Raw genomic sequence first — 17,148 nt, 5'->3', positions numbered from 1 at the left:
ACACCGGTGGCTGCCAGGCCTCGTTCACATAGGTGGAGGATAAAAAAAAAACGCAGGCGCTTGTGTAGCAGTAGTGCCACCAATGTCTCTGGGTTAAACAATCAAATGGAGCAGTTCAGGACTACAGCTTTCAGGTCACTTTGCGGCGGCCCAGTTTCGGCTCAGCATGTTGTGTTCAGCAAGCGTTTTGGCTGCCTCATGCATCCATTAGGCCCTGTTCACACATGAGCGTTTCTCAGCGCGTAAAACGCTCTTCTTCGAAGTCTAAAAATGCCCAACAAGCAAAATCCCATTCACTTTAATGGCCCCTGTTCACATATGAGTGTACTGTCACCTGAAGCAAAACGCCTGAAGCTCAAAAAAGTACATGAACTTATTTTTTGGCAGATTACAAGCGTTTTTGTTCGATGTCAATGCCTGTCTCCAAACACCTGCAAAAAACACCCGAAAAAACGCCTGAAAAATGCCCAAAGGAACGTCTGAAAACGATACGCTCAGGTGTGATTGGGCCCTAAAGTCAATGAGGCTGCAATGATACCCTACCAAGGAGATTTATATATGGACATTTAGGTTGCCCCGCCGAATATGACAATCTGGTATAGATGGTCCTATTTGCCCGCTACCTGTAACTCTCACACCTGGTGGGAAGGGGATCTTTAGACTCCGTTCACACTGGGGCGACCTGTCAGGCGACCTGGTCGCCTGACAGGTCGCCTGCCATAGAGAAGCTGTGGACCCGTTCTAATAGGAGCGACACAAGTCGCTCCGACTTAGAAAAAGGGCCCGGAGCTTCTTTGGGGCGACCTGCATTGACTTCAATGTTATGAAGTCAATGCCGGCCGCTCCGAGGTCGCGGTGCGAGCTGAGCGCCGCGACCTGTGAGGTCACCCCGGCAAGTCGGATCGCCCCAGTGTGAACGGGGTCTTAGATTACTATATATCAGGGATCTCCAAACTACGGCCCTCCAGCTGTTGCGGAACTACATGTCCCATGAGGCATTGTAAAACACTGACATTCACAGACATGATTAGGCATGATGGGAATTGTAGTTCCTGAACAACTGGAGGTCCATACTTTGGAGACCCCTGCTATATATTATTCTTCCTTAAGCCCCGTACACACGTTCAGATAATCGGACGACTTATCGTTCGCATTTTGTTGCATGATACTAACATCTAATTCAACAATGCGTACAAACCATATGATTTTTGTCGTACGATTCGGGAAAAGCTTCCTGGTTGCTTAGCTGCGTATCAGATGGTGCAAAACAAAAACAATGGCAGCCAGACTTTTTCCGTGCCATTTTAGTGTTTCTGATCATGCGCGGTCTTTGTCGATCGATTTTTAGCGGACGCATAGTGTACTGATGAAACGATTGTCGTTCGCGGGGCTATCGTAAGACAGAAGTTTTCCTGTTTGTCCCTTTGGATTGTGTTGGACCAACTGTCGTGATCGGCTGTCGAAAGCTGTGTACCAACGATCAGATTATCGTGCGATCAGGTCGAAAGCGAGTTTTATTGTACGATTATCGGAACGTGTGTACGGGGCATTAGGTCACTTTAATGCTGCCTTTCCAATCAGGCTGGCCTGATAGTTTTTCAGGTGGAACTGCCTGGAAAATCAATACAGGTCTATGGGCAGGTAGATTGTGTTTTATCACACCTGCCTACTTTCAAATGTATCCAGGTGTGAAAAAAAAAAAAAAAAAAAAACACACGACAGGAAAGGACTGCGTGGTTTTCTTTTTTTCTAGACCTAAGCATGATGCACCAGAGGTAGCCTGATGTAAATAGACACAAAACTGTTCACTTCCGGCCACCCATAGAGCCATCACAGGTCAGCCAACATCTGCTGTCAAAATGTGGGTAAAAATTGGATGTCACAAAACTGACCTCTGCCCCATTCAGCTGGGGATTCTCTTAACTGCCTTAAAGAACCCCAACTCCACCACTTTTTTCTGTTTTTTTACATTGAAGGTCTTCTTGACCCTTTTTTGTTAGTTGTGGACCACATATAGGAAGCACTTGTTGTCAAAGGTTCAAACTGAAAATAGTTGAATATTTTTTTTCAATTTTCTATTTATCTCTTTTCCTGGTATGGGAGCAATAACCTTTTTTATCTTCCTGCTCAAACAATGACTGATATCATTCCATAACGTCTGGGTGCACTCTATACTCATTACATGTGAACTGCTTAAATGACTTGCCTGACCTGTGATTATACTGTGCCTTTTAGTCATAATAATCCTTATTATATAAGTTCTCCTCCCATACTATTCTGTATGTGCATTATATTTATTAAAGTTTCCTCTAGAAGTACTAAAAAACAAAAAAAAAACACATGTTAATGGGAGCATGCCAAAACTACATGCCAATCAGGGCTATGGTGGTTGTAGCATTGCATTTAAATGCAAAATCTCTCATAGGGTGGGAAAAAAAAAAAAAAACGCTTTTAGAAGGCCGGAAGAACTCGGAATAGCCTCCTGAATTCCTGTAAATTGGCTCTAAACTGCGGAAAATCAATCCATCATAGGTCGCTTTTTTGAGGCTGCCACCTGTTTTAAAGAAGCCTCAGGCTGGCCATACACAACTACAACTTCTGAGAATGTTCATTTGATTGATGAAGACCCGTTCACACTAAAATGCAGTATGGAGAACCCCTTGTTTACGTGCAGTTTCCCGCACCGCATTCCAATCGCGCGTTTTTTTGCGATCTGCAGCGAGTGTCAGTGCAAAGTTAACACCACCGTAAACACAGTGGGTTCTCCCACAACAGATTGCACGGTACGGGTGGGATACGGTTGCAGTGCGTTTCAAGAACGTAGTGCATTCTTTTGGGGTGGTGTGGTGCGATATTAGCCTATTCACAATTAATGGGCTGAAGTTGCACTGCACAGAACTTCAGTTTGGTTTCTGTGCGATTCCAATGCAGTTCCTGGTGCGAATGTGACCCAATTGTTAGCAGGATCAAACTGATGTTTGATTCTGACTACAGTGATGAGAAAATTGAAATGAAAAGTAGGGAATTTTTTTCTCAAACAGATTACTGACAGTGAACGTGGTTTTCATGTGCGAAAGTCCATTCATTCCAAAATAAAATGTTACAAAAGCAAACCAAATGTCAAAGTACTTTTGAAATTAAATTTTTCAAGTTATCAAATGTACTGAGAATTTTCAAACGAATATTCCTTAAAAAAATGTACTAGTTTATGGCCAGCTTTGAGCCCCATTCACACCTGAGCAATTTTCTGCTTGGAGCTCCAAATCCCATTCATTTCAATGGCCCCTGTTCACATCCGAGCGTTCCGTTGCCTGGAGAAAAACGCCTGTTGCTCAAATAGTACATGATCTTCTTTTTGTCAGATTAGGCCCCATAGACTTCAATGGGAATGCCTGAAAATGTGAGACATGAGCGGTTAGCAAGCATTTTTCCACGCATTTTTTGCTCAAACAGCATCTCTCCACCTCTACTCCCCCATAATGCTTTCTACTGGCTAAACTAAAATGCCTGAAGCTGTAAAACGCTTGTAGTACACATCTAAAAACGCTCAAATAAAAAAAACGCCTGAACGTCGCTATGCTCAGGTGTGAATGCAGACTGTACTTGGTTTAATCTCCAAACTAATTTTCTTTCAAAAAACCGGAAATTTTGTGCGTTTTGTGATCTGATGGGTGCCACAGTTGATTTAGAAATTCGACCAACCAAGCCTTCAATTTCACCCCATTGCTACAGAAAAGAAATTCCATGGCCGGGATTCTTCTTCTCTTTCCGGGAATTTTCTTTTCTTGCGCTTGTGCGCATTTCGTTGTCAAATATTTCTCGCACAATTCTCCTATCATTGATTAGAAATGGTTTTTCAAAACATTTCCAACATGCCCGATCACTCAAATTCGATGTTAGCACGGAAATCGGCCATTGCTGCAGCCCACTAATGGTGCAAAATTCAAATGAAAATTCTTAAAGAAGTTTTTTTCGGAACTAAACCCATGCGTGGCCGGCCTCATGAGACTTCCAAGTTCCACAGCAGTAGGGAGTGCCAATGGCTGCCTACCTTCACACTAGAGTTTCATCAACCTTCTTGCTTACACATTTGCAAAGCTTATATCTGTGCTCATGTGTGGCCTAAATCGGACAAGTCCAAAAGACCGTTCACACATGACCATGCCAAATCTCCAGAAACAGGCTGCCATTTGGTCCAGCAATGTTTATGCAAACATAAGTGTGGTGTCACGCCCCCGTTCGTAAGTAGGAGTCGTTCGTCACGCGGCCCCCGTTCGTAAGTAGGAGTCGTTCGCAACTCGGATGTTCGTAAGTCGGGGACTGCCTGTAAACAGGACGGCACATAAGTGCTGTTAATTTATTATGACGTCTCTTTTTTCATTGGTGTGCAATGAAAACAGTGGCCATATACGCACACCATGCTAGGACTGTCCCTCCTTAATTGAAAGAAGGTGACAAATCTGTAATCAGACTCGCTCCCCATGAGGACAGGTAGGTTCTCTTCCAATTCCTGTACAAGCCAATAGAGATTGATACTACAGATCAGTGTCAGATTTGGCTGCGTACGATTGGGATCACAAAGCCGATGTCACGTGACTAACAAATCTCATGCTGGACTCCAGGGATCCACGCAGCACATACAGTGGGTACGGAAAGTATTCAGACCCCCTTAAATTTTTCACTCTTTGTTATATTGCAGCCATTTGCTAAAATCATTTAAGTTCATTCTTCTTCCTCATGAATGTACACATAGCACCCCATACTGACAGAAAAACACAGAATTGTTGACATTGTTGCAGATTTATTAAAAAAGAAAAACTGAAATATCACATGGTCCTAAGTATTCGGACCCTTTGCTGTGACACTCATATATTTAACTCTGGTGCTTTCCATTTCTTCTGATCATCCTTGAGATGGTTCTACACCTTCATTTGAGTCCAGCTGTGTTTGATTATACTGATTGGACTTGATTAGGAAAGCCACATACCTGTCTATATAAGACCTTCCAGATCACAATGCATGTCAGAGCAAATGAGAATCATGAGGTCAAAGGAACTGCCTGAAGAGCTCAGAGACAGAACTGTGGCAAGGCACAGATCTGGCCAAGGTTACAAAAAGATTTCTGCTGCACTTAAGGTTCCTAAGAGCACAGTGGCCTCCATAATCCTCAAATGGAAGATGTTTGGGACGACCAGAACCCTTCCTAGAGCTGGCCGTCCGGCCAAACTGAGCTATCGGGGGAGAAGAGCCTTGGTGAGAGAGGTAAAGAAGAACCCAACGATCACTGTGGCTGAGCTCCAGAGATGCAGTCAGGAGATGGGAGAAAGTTGTAGAAAGTCAACCATCACTGCAGCCCTCCACCAGTCGGGGCTTTATGGCAGAGTGGCCCGACGGAAGCCTCTCCTCAGTGTAAGACACATGAAAGCCCGCATGGAGTTTGCTAAAAAACACCTGAAGGACTCCAAGATGGTTAGAAATAAGATTCTCTGGCCTGATGAGACCAAAATAGAACTTTTTGGCCTTAATTCTAAGCGGTATGTGTGGAGAAAACCAGGCACTGCTCATCACCTGTCCAATACAGTCCCAACAGTGAAGCATGGTGGTGGCAGCATCATGCTGTGGGGGTGTTTTTCAGCTGCAGGGACAGGAGGACTGGTTGCAATCGAGGGAAAGATGAATGCGGCCAAGTACAGGGATATCCTGGACAAAAACCTTCTCCAGAGTGCTCTGGACCTCAGACTGGGCCGAAGGTTTACCTTCCAACAAGACAATGACCCTAAGCACACAGCTAAAATAACGAAGGAGTGGCTTCACAACAACTCCGTGACTGTTCTTGAATGGCCCAGCCAGAGCCCTGACTTAAACCCAATTGAGCATCTCTGGAGAGACCTAAAAATGGCTGTCCACCAACGTTTACCATCCAACCTGACAGAACTGGAGAGGATCTGCAAGGAGGAATGGCAGAGGATCCCCAAATCCAGGTGTGAAAAACTTGTTGCATCTTTCCCAAAAAGACTCCTGGCTGTATTAGATCAAAAGGGGGCTTCTACTAAATACTGAGCAAAGGGTCTGAATACTTAGGACCATGTGATATTTCAGTTTTTCTTTTTTAATAAATCTGCAACAATGTCAACAATTCTGTGTTTTTCTGTCAGTATGGGGTGCTATGTGTACATTCATGAGGAAGAAGAATGAACTTAAATGATTTTAGCAAATGGCTGCAATATAACAAAGAGTGAAAAATTTAAGGGGGTCTGAATACTTTCCGTACCCACTGTATTTGGTGTGGTTTTAAGCAGTATTAGCTGCTACAGTGTAAAAACAGAACTCGATTCATCAACAAAAAAAGTCGTCAGGCGGTATTAACGTGTGAAAAAGCTTTCCCTGCATTAACACGTGAGCCATTCATTTTCTGATGTTAACACATACCGTGGACTTTGCGGTTTCACGCATTTTGTATCCTAGGTGTTAGGCTTGATTCACACCAATGCATTTTCTCATGCTTTTTGCAGAAATGCATTTTTTTTTTTTTTTTTTTAACATGGGTTCCTATGGAACACGTTCACATCAATGCATTTTGGGAAAGGGTCCGGGGACTTTTTTTCCTGCAAAATGCAGCATTTTGCATGTAATAGACTTCAACAGACCTGCATCCAAAATGCAAGTATTGCGTTTTTTTTACTGTGATTTTGCATTTTTAAGACTCAGTTCATACTGGGGCAGCACGACTCTATAGTACTTCAGGGGCGACTTGTGCATTCCCATGCACCACGACTTCGGAGTGACTTGCAGGGACTTCACATAATGGAAGTCTATGCAAGTCGCTCCGAAGTATACAGGACCCTTTTTCTAAGTCGGAGCGACTTGTGTCCCTCCTATTAGAACGGGTCCTGTAGCGGTCAATGGACCGCGAGGGAGCGCGACTTGTCAGGCTGACAAGTCGCGCTGGTGTGAACGGAGCCTAAATCTACCCAACAACAAATTTTCCAAAAAAAAACAAAAAAAACATAAAAATGCAAAACACAAATCACGGCAAAAAATACATGGAAAGCACAGCAAAAAGCACTACAGAAATGCTCAAAAGCAACATGCATAGGTGTGAATCGAGCCTCAATGCTGCTTTTGTTCCCACTAGCTACAACCAGGTGGAAGGTTAGTAGTTCTCAGGTGAGACCCTGCTCTTGTCATTTGACAATGCTGGTGAATGCATGAGAAAAGGATCCATCCAACTGTTCTAAAGCCCCCTTCATGCATGTAGCTTTAAGTTAGGCTTTAAACCTGGGGGCGGGACTGACTTCCCAATCACATGACCACGGTTATTGGCAGTCACCACAGTCATATGATCAGAAGCCCATCCTGCTGGCTTCCAATCATGATCAGAGAACGAGCACTGAGCAGGAAGTACACAGAGGGGGTACTCAGCAAGGAAACCTCAGCTGTCCATGGGTTATGTGGGTGGCAAGAGGTTAATCTGCAGTTTACTAAAAAGAAGTGCAATCTTAGCAAATGTCATTCAGAAGGTTAACAACTTCATGCTTTAATTTATTTACCTGAATCTTCAATTAAAGGCGTTCATATCAGTGAGCCACACTGAACACGCAGCCACTGGTGTGGGCTGTAGGCTTATTTAGGTCTAGGGCACATGTGTCAAACACCAGGCCCGTGTGCCAAATCCAGGCCATTTCATGTGGCCTTTGCACCTCTCCTGCAGCTGTGACACCCTCTCGTCTCTGCCCCTGCCTTGTCTCAGCAGTTGGCAGCAGAGGAGGAGGGCAGAACTCCTCTTACAGATCCTGGGCCTCTGTGCAGCCGCATTACACCCTCGTCTCCACCTTGCCTGAGCCCTCTTCCAGCCCCTGCACTTTCTGCTTCCCAACTCCTCCTCCAGCTTCTTCCCAGCAGCAGCACAAGGTAAGGAGGGTGCACTGTGATGTAAGGGAGGGTGGAGAACACTTGGACACTGATAATGGGGGGCTTTTGACATCTGATGTAGGGGGGGGGGGGTGAGATGCTTTTGACATCTTGTCTTACAGATACAACTGGCCCTTTGAGGACAACCATAATGCTGATTTGACTTGTGATGAAATAGAGTTTGACACCCGTGGTCTAGGGCAGTGGTCCTCAACCCTGGCCTACAGGGCCCACTAACAGCCCAGATTTGCAAGATAACTGAAATACATGCCAGGTGATATCATTTGCTGCTCAGTGATTGCAGTATTCTAGTCTGCATCTCCCCAAGGTAATACTTAAAATCGGGCCTGTTAGTGGGCCCTGAGGACCGGAGTTGAGGACCACTGGTCTAGGGGGGGGATCAGAAAAGGCAGTTTTACTTGCCCAATTCCCCACCAGCAGTCAAAGCTCTTCTCTCCTCCCCTACGCTCTGGCAGTGGACTGTTCCTCAGTGTCCTCCCACCCAATGCATGGCTTTAGGTTCTGCATTGTACTTAATGACATCAGAGAACCTGCAGCTCCCAGAGCATGGGGGGGGGGGGGCGGGGAAGAGGCTGCAGGGACTGGCTTAGCAACATGGAGGGAGCCTACGGGAGAACCCCTAGAACTAAACAAGAATTTAACCCTTAAAGTGTGAGGGCAGTCCCACTGCATGGCGGGATTTTTACTTTCTTGGGAATTTAGCTCTGAAATGGTCTAAGACCACCTTTCCGATCCTTTTTACCATGCAGGAACCATTGAGAAATGTTCTCAAGGAAACCTACTATAGCTACAGCTCAAGGAATCCTAGCATGATGGTCAGTGTGAAGAATGCTCCTATATTTGAGGTCAGAGGAAAGAATACAGATAGCTAAAAGTTTCATTAGGGTCAGTGGGGACTTATCGGAGAGGCAAAGATTTCTCAATGCTCAAGGAAACCCTCACAACATGTGGAGGAACCCAGGGTGAGAAAGGATCATCTAGGGCAGGGATGTCTAATCTTTTGACCTTCCTGGACCACATTGGGAAAAAAATCAATTGTCTTGGGTAACACATAAAATACACTAATATAGAGAAATGATGAGCAGTTCCTCCTGCAGCTCTTGGGTAGGTGCGGGCGCTGGGCCACTAAAATGACAGGTCACCGGCAGCCGTACCTATTCGCAGGTCCCTGCACAGCCAGCATTTACCTGTGGTGACACCAGCGCTAATTGCCGGTGTGAATGTAGCCTATGGATGTGCTGTGTGGGGAGGTGGTGGGGCGCAATTGAAATTTGAGCGGGGCACAGGTCACCCTACTACTCCCTTAGATCCAGCCATGCAGGATTTACTTACCTGGCGCCCGTGCATTCCCTGCTGCCAGTGGTACTGCAAACATGGCAGCCCTGACATCCCTCCAAACCTGCATTTGCCTGGCTTGTCAGTGTAGGTAGCTGCAGCTGCTGTTTGCACAGCATTCTTATATACGTGCATATGCCGGGATTGTCTGTGTTGGCCACCGGGGCTGCAATGCTTGTTGGGCATCCTCAGTGTCTCTCCAGATGGGCCTGGGCCACAATGCTAAACTCTCTGGGGCCGCATGCAGCCTGCAGGCTGGATACCCACCCTGATTTAGGGCATAATGCTAGCTGCATGGCTGTCATTCTGATTCAGCTTCTCCAATATCTCATAAAATGTTTGATCCGGAACAAATCTGCAGAATAGAAATGCTGAATTCACTTGATTTATGCAGCCAGATAACTAGCAATTTCAGAAGCAGTTCAGAAATGATAGCCTGTTTTTCTCGTTGCTATTTCCCTAAACCTACAGCTGGTTTTAACAGATTACAGCTGTTCAACTGTCCCTTCCACTCTTCCACTCAATCAGTTTCTAAGAAACAAGAAAAATTTGCCATCCTAATGGTACCATTTAAATGCCGAATTTTATGGAAGCCACAGATGGTCTTACAGACTGTGCATACAGTGCCAACATGACAACAGCACTCATAGGGCAGTCCGAGATTGTGCTAAAATAATCTCTACATGAATTATTCTACTCCGTGACAAGCACTTCTGCCTTGTAGCACTGGTGTCCTCGGTTTATATCCTAGCCAGGACACTATCTGCATGGAGTATGCATGTTCTCCATGTACTTGTATTCTGCCTTGTAGCACTGGTGTCCTCCGTTTATATCCTAGCCAGGACACTATCTGCATGGAGTATGCATGTTCTCCATGTACTTGTATTCTGCCTTGTAGCACTGGTGTCCTCCGTTTATATCCTAGCCAGGACACTATCTGCATGGAGTATGCATGTTCTCCATGTACTTGTATTCTGCCTTGTAGCACTGGTGTCCTCCGTTATATCCTAGCCAGGACACTATCTGCATGGAGTATGCATGTTCTCCATGTACTTGTATTCTGCCTTGTAGCACTGGTGTCCTCCGTTTATATCCTAGCCAGGACACTATCTGCATGGAGTATGCATGTTCTCCCTGTGCTTGTATGGGTTTCCCCAGGGCACTTTGGCTTTCTCCCACACTCCAAAAGCATGCTGGTATGTTAAATGGCTCCTGTCTAAAATTGGTCTTATTGTGTTTATGCATAGATGGTATGCAGTAAGGTGGGGGTGTTCTTAAATTGTAAGCTTCCAAGAATTGTAAGATTGTAACAAGCAGGGCTCTCCGATTCCTTCTATATTGAATTGTATTGTAACTGTACTGACAGTAAGAGCCGATTCAAACTACCATGACTCAAAGTCGCCGCGACTTTGGGCAACTTTGAAGTCGCCCGTGCAGCACAACTTCATCGCGGCTTTCAAATGACTTCTCATAATAGAAGTCAATGCAAGTCATCCAAAAGTAGTGCAGGAACCCTTTTCTAAGTCGGAGCGACTCAAGTCACTCTGATTAGAACGATTCCATTGCACAACATGGAGCACCACTTGTCAGGCGACCAAATCGTCTGACAAGTCGGAGTAGTGTGAACCGGCTCTAAGTGCTGTTCAATCTGTTGGCACTCTATAAAGCCTGTCTAATAATAATAAAAAGGGCAGGGACTGATGTAAATATACAGTATGGCTAGCCATATATGGTTAGTGGGGTTTTTCCCTTCTTTCAGCAATTAGACTGACCAAAAAAAAAAAAAACGAACATCTTCCTCCATCCAGGCAAATAAGGTAGAAGAAGGAATCCCCTTCACTGGGACATCATATTCTGACAGCGCCACCCCAGACTACAATGATCTGCAGCCACTGAACATCCAAAGTTTTTTCAACATGTGCCGTTCACAGAGACAAACGTCCGTTTGTAAAAAATACTTATTTTTTATATAGAATTGTATTACATTTGACTTTTTCATTAATATCTTGAATTTAAATAAAAATGAATTTATCGTCAGCCATTATTGGCACCGTTAGCGCAAGAAAAGCTAAAGAAAAACGTTTCCCTTTAAATTCTATGCATGTCTTCAATGCGCTTCCGTTGTGGTGTTAAAAATCCGGCTTGCTGCAGTTCGCAGCTCCCTGTTAAATTGCATTGAAAACGCATCATTAACGCACCAGTGTTACGTTTTTGAATGTCACATGACCTATGAAAAACAAACCATAAGTACAGTAAAATCATGGTAAAATGGCTGCAAAAAAAAAAAAAAAAAAATCACAGTGAGGTCCGGTTCACACTAGATGTGGTGCGATTTCATAGCAAATTAGCTGCAAATCTGCACCGTATTAAAATCGCAACCTGTTCATGCGAACGGATTGTGGGGTATCATTAACTCCACAATCCATTAACTCCACAATCAGTTTGCAAAACACAGCGCGATTTGCAATATTGGAACGCATGGGTGTTCCGACTGTGTGCAGACACAAAAGGATCCTGCACGAGTTTGGTCCGAATGCAACGCTAATTCAGCCATACTGTATGGCACAATTCAAATCGCACAGACATAGCATGTGATCTGCAAAGCAATGCGGCGTGAATCACAGGCGATGTCTGGCTTTGCACTAGTGTGAACCAGCCTTAAAATCGTGGCAAAAAAAAAATCGCCGCAAATTCACTGTAAATATCGCTTTAAATTCTTTAAATTCGTGTGTGTTTTTGGCGCCATTATTGGCACCTTTTTCCTTAGTGGCAAAATGCTGAGAACACCATTTTCAGCCGATATGTTTCGATTGGTGCATCTCTAACAAAATAAAAACACACACACACATATATATATATATATATATATATATATATATATATATATATATATATATATACATACATATACACACACACACAATAAATATATATATATATATATATATATATATATATATATATATATACACACATACACACACACATACATATATATTATATATACACATACAATATAAATATATATATATATATATATATATATATATATATATATATATATATATATATACACACACATACACACTATATATGCATGCATGTATATACATACATATATAAAAGAATAGAAAAAATATATAAAAAATATATAAACACATCTATTTATTAAACACACACAAAATATAGAGCTGCACTAGACAAAATATGTGGCCTGGGAAAAAGAAAAAAAAAATCCACCTTTATGTTGAGTTTTCTTCATTACACAGAGTAAGATGTCATTTGTACTAGATATGGGGGGGATTGCAATGATATAAGCATGCAGATCTCTTGATTTGTATTCCAGGAAGCATTGTGCTGAGAAGTGATTAGCATTCTTGCTTTGCAGCTCTGAGTGGTGGGTTTGAATTCCACCATCTGCATACATCCTATACAGTACGTCCTCCCTGGGATTGTGTGGGTTTTCTCCTTCCTATCCTACAACATAGCAGTATATTCAATTGTTTTATGCCCAGATGACTTCTAGTGTTTGTTCCAGTGTGCTAGAGACATTCGATTGGAAGCTCCTTTGAAAAACAAAAAGACGAATGCAAATGACCAAGCACAATTGAAAGCTCAGCACTGTGAAAATCATGCTAAGTATCATCATCCGTGCTAATCTGCACCCTTCCCCAAGATCCCTCCACCTCTCTCCCCATCCCCCTGAAAAGCAAGCTTCACCATTTGGAGCAGTTGCTGAGAAGAATGCCTGCTGTGCTGATGAGATTTCCCTGCCTTCTACAAAGAGTCACTGGTGTTTCCCTAGAACACCATGATAGGGCTAGAAGAAATCACTCTGCTCCGTCACACACCAGCCAGCATGGAAGCGCCAATCACACCACGGCTGGACGCACTTGCTGCTTTAAAATAGGTAAGAAAGCCAAATAAACACAAAGGCCATGACGATTGCACTCAGAGCCATCCATACTACATCTGGGTGACAGCAGGATTGCCTTTTAAAAACAAACAGCCAATCAGACTCTCCCCGAATACATCATCCTTACAGGGTAAACATTAACCATCCCTTATGTTTACACTCTAGTCGCTTTACATATCCCGATTGAATGATTTCTGCATTTTACTGGAAATAATAAATAAAACCAATAGGATCACACTTCATCGCTGGATGTTGGTGTTTTTGAGCATTTTTTTTTTTTTATGTGCGCATTTTCAGACATAAGCATTTTTATTTAGGCCTACGGAACCAAAACATTGCTCAGATGTAAATGGGGCCCCATAAAATGTAATGGAAATCCTACGCTTCTAGTAACGAGCAACAAAATCGGTGATCACGGGCTAAAGGAGCATTAATATTTGTACCAGGGCGACTAGCTATGGCACCATAACTTCGCTCATGGTGCTAGGACTTGTTTTCACCAGGTGCAGTCCCATGCATTTTTAAGCGCAGTACAAATGTAAATGGAACAAAATGTAATCATTTTCCGTAAGCCCAGTCTGCATTATAAAAAATAAAAAATGTACAGCATTCTGCATCTTTTCGCACACAATAATGCAACCCAGAAAATTGTGTTATATATATGAAAAATAAATAATAGTTATATTAAGGCTCCGTTCACATGTAGGCGTTTTGGGGCGTTTTTCTGCTCTAGGATCAGCTCCCAAAACGCCCAACAAGACAAATCCTATTCATTTCAATGGCCCCTGTTCACATCTGAGCGTTTTGACGCTGTGAGCAAAACGCCCAACGCTCAAAAAAGTACATGAGCTTCTTTTTGGGCAGATTACAGGCGTTTTCCATTGGTCTCTATTCAATCTAAAAACGCCTGCATAAAAATCGCGGTAAAAAACACGTGAAAACGCTACGCTCAGGTGTGAATGTAGCCTAAGATAGAGATATGTCAAAATTTGACAATAAATAAGCGGGGAAAAATATATATATATTATATAATATAACAATAAATAAGGGAAAAAAATAAATAAAAAAATGCACTGCAGACGCATGCTGAATGCAAGGGTATAAACTGAGGTATAAATGAGCACTTAAATAAGACATGCTGAACTTGGGCCAAAACAATCAGATACATGTATAATGGGGTTATGTCAAAGGCTGGCCATATGCTATACAACCCAAATTGTACAATTTCTTTTATGTATCTGATAAAACGACTCTACCCAAAATCAGATAATATGATCGGAATACGTGAAAAGACACATCAATCAATTTCATCAAAATTCTTCTGATTGGTCTGGGTGAAAAAAAAAAAAATCCAGATTGTAGGAAAGTAAATAACCCGATTATTATTGGTGGTTGAACACTCAATTTGCAATTCGAACAAAATCAATGAACCCGCAAACAACTTCCCCTCCGATTTAGTTTAGATTTGATCCAACTGAATGGATTGGCCAGAGCCAAAAATGATCCATCACTTTGCATCCACTGGCAGCACTTTGTGCATTAATATGATGGTACATTGATCAGATTAGAAGATGTTATGGTGGAAATGGAGATGCGACCAAGAATTTATGATAGTAAGATACAACTCAGTCTTCTCTATTGATCAATATCCACATCCCCGCATGTGAAATAGCAAACAAATGGGGTTTTCCACTATAGATCAGCTACGCGTTATCGGAAGAGATCAACTGAAAAAGGAATCATTTGTCAATGCATGTATGGCACATGAACAATCCTTCTGATTGGACAGTAAATCTATGGACAATCTGATCATACATAAAATTACTCTGTGTATGGCTGCTGTTAGATATCCCAAACTAAAGCCTAGTATAAGCAATGAGATTGATTAATGGACAAACTATAGTTCTTTTTTTTTTTTTTCATGCTAGTCTCCATATTGAATGTGAATAGGTTAGTAAAGTACAAAAGTTTTCTTATGACAGAGAAAAAAAAAAAAAATATATATATATATTATTATTTTTTTTTTCCATGCTAGTCTCCATATTGAATGTGAATAGGTTACTAAAGTACAAAAATTCTCTTATGAAAGAGAAAAAAAATTATTATTATAATAATTATATATATTTTTTTCTGTCATAGGAGAATTTCTGTGATTAGATCACTCCCAATATATATATATATAGTTAGATAGATCTAATGTATTTGTATAGTATTTTTGGACGAAAATGAAACAATCTGGTATCGTATGAGAAAATTGTGTTTGATACATAGTTACAGTTAGGTTGAAAAAAAAAAAAAAAAGCAAAAAACAGATTAAAAAAAACAAAAAACATATACACACATTTTTTTTTTTTTAATATATATATATATATATATATATATATATATATATATATATATCACACACGATTTTCCCTTCCCTGGAAAACTTTGGATGAAAGCTGTGTACTAACGATCTGATGATCGTACGATTGCATCGAACGAGGAATTTTTCGTCAGCTTTTCTCATCGTGTGTACAAGGCTTAAGGACAAACCTAAACAAACCATTTTGTTATCCAATGAGTAGCCAATCAGTATTCAGTCCTGCAGTCCCTACTACTATAGTCGATGGCAGATGTGATTGTACAGTGTATGGACAACCAAAGCCAATCCTTCCACCACCATGGCAATCAGAAAACATAGATGCATGTGTTATGTATGAGCTATGTGTCAGCAGCCCCCATATGACAGCAGATGTGTATTCGCACACTCCATGTGACATGTAGGACAGGGAAGATGTGTTCAGGAAGAGGTCAGGCTGATAGATGGGGGGTGGGGGTTTCCTCCATGTCTATGGGGGGTGCACAGGACACATGGGGGGTGATCAGGATACTCACAGGCGATGATAGGCTGTCCTCACACAGGCGATGTATGGGGTGATCGCTCAGTCTATACACACACAGCACGTCCTCCTCGGTATCCCAGAAGCTCACCGGCGATGCAGTGTCATGACCCCGACACATCACCGAATTGTACAGACATCATGGCTCCTGAGCCCCCCCCTTCCCCGGCCGGGCTACTCCACCGATCTCCTTCCCTCCGTGTACGATCAGTGACAGCCGCCTCTCCGGAACCCCGGGCCAAGGCTGACGTCTGCTCCGGATTCCTCTCTCCGGGTAGGATCCTGCTCGGGCTGTCTAGTTTTTTTTTTCTTCTATAACGCAGCAGAACCGCCCCCGGCCTGGCAGCTATTGGAGGCGGAGTGATACCGTGAGAATGGCAGCGCGGCGCCCCCTGCTGCTTCCTACCCGCTACTGCGTCATCTGGGGATTTCCTCCACTGAATGGAAATGATTTCCAAGGAAAGTCCTCACCAATCAGTCCTCCGAGTACAGGGTGCAAATAATACGGGGTCATGAGGAATGTAATCACTTCAGCTCCAGTGTTACACGCCCCCTTCATGACCAGGGCATTTTTTGTGACATGGCACTGCATTAAGGCTGGCCATACACTATACAATTTTCTTGTTCAACTTTCCTTTAGATTTACCAAAACCATGTAATATAGGGGCAAACCTAAACACTTTCAATTTGTATGCAGTCAGGCAGGCCCTTGCATTACATAGTTTAACCACTTGCCGACCGCCGCACGACTATCTACGTCGGCGGTCAGCCCCTCACAGGCAAACTAACGTAGGGCTACGTTGTTTGCTTGTGAGGGTCTAGGGAGCGAGCGCGCGCCCCCCGGGGCGCGCTCCCGCTCCCGCGTGGTCACGGACCCCCCCGCGCGTGTGACCAGCGGACCCGATGTCCGCCGGTCACTCGGCGATCGGCGGGGGAGAGGGAGAATGTCAGGCAGCTTGTGTAAACAAACTGCCTGTCATTCTCATCGCTGCAAAGACACTGATAAAACGGATCTGGTATGTAGATCCGTTGATCAGTGTCCTTACAGCTAGAGCCACAGCCAATCACAGTAGAAACCACGCC

General features: G+C 43.2%; 1 protein-coding gene across 3 annotated transcripts in view; it reads right to left on the bottom strand.

The window, feature by feature from the left end:
• The window catches only part of CDK17 (cyclin dependent kinase 17), a 265,332-nt gene extending 248,945 nt beyond the window's left edge, over window positions 1-16,387 (bottom strand). For 2 of the 3 annotated variants that reach the window (XM_082254997.1, XM_082254998.1), the window contains exon 1: window positions 16,061-16,387. The gene's annotated coding sequence lies outside the window, so the exon portion shown is untranslated. The remainder of the gene's footprint in view (window positions 1-16,060) is intronic. The other variant, XM_082254996.1, reaches the window with a different exon arrangement.
• Window positions 16,388-17,148: the final 761 nt, after the last annotated feature.

The sequence above is a fragment of the Pelophylax lessonae genome (genome assembly GCF_965119305.1).
Source record: "Pelophylax lessonae genome assembly, chromosome: 4".
In the NCBI taxonomy this organism is placed as follows: domain Eukaryota; kingdom Metazoa; phylum Chordata; class Amphibia; order Anura; family Ranidae; genus Pelophylax; species Pelophylax lessonae.
The sequence above is the reverse complement of the archived record's forward strand: the minus strand, read 5'-3'. Positions and strand labels throughout refer to the sequence as shown.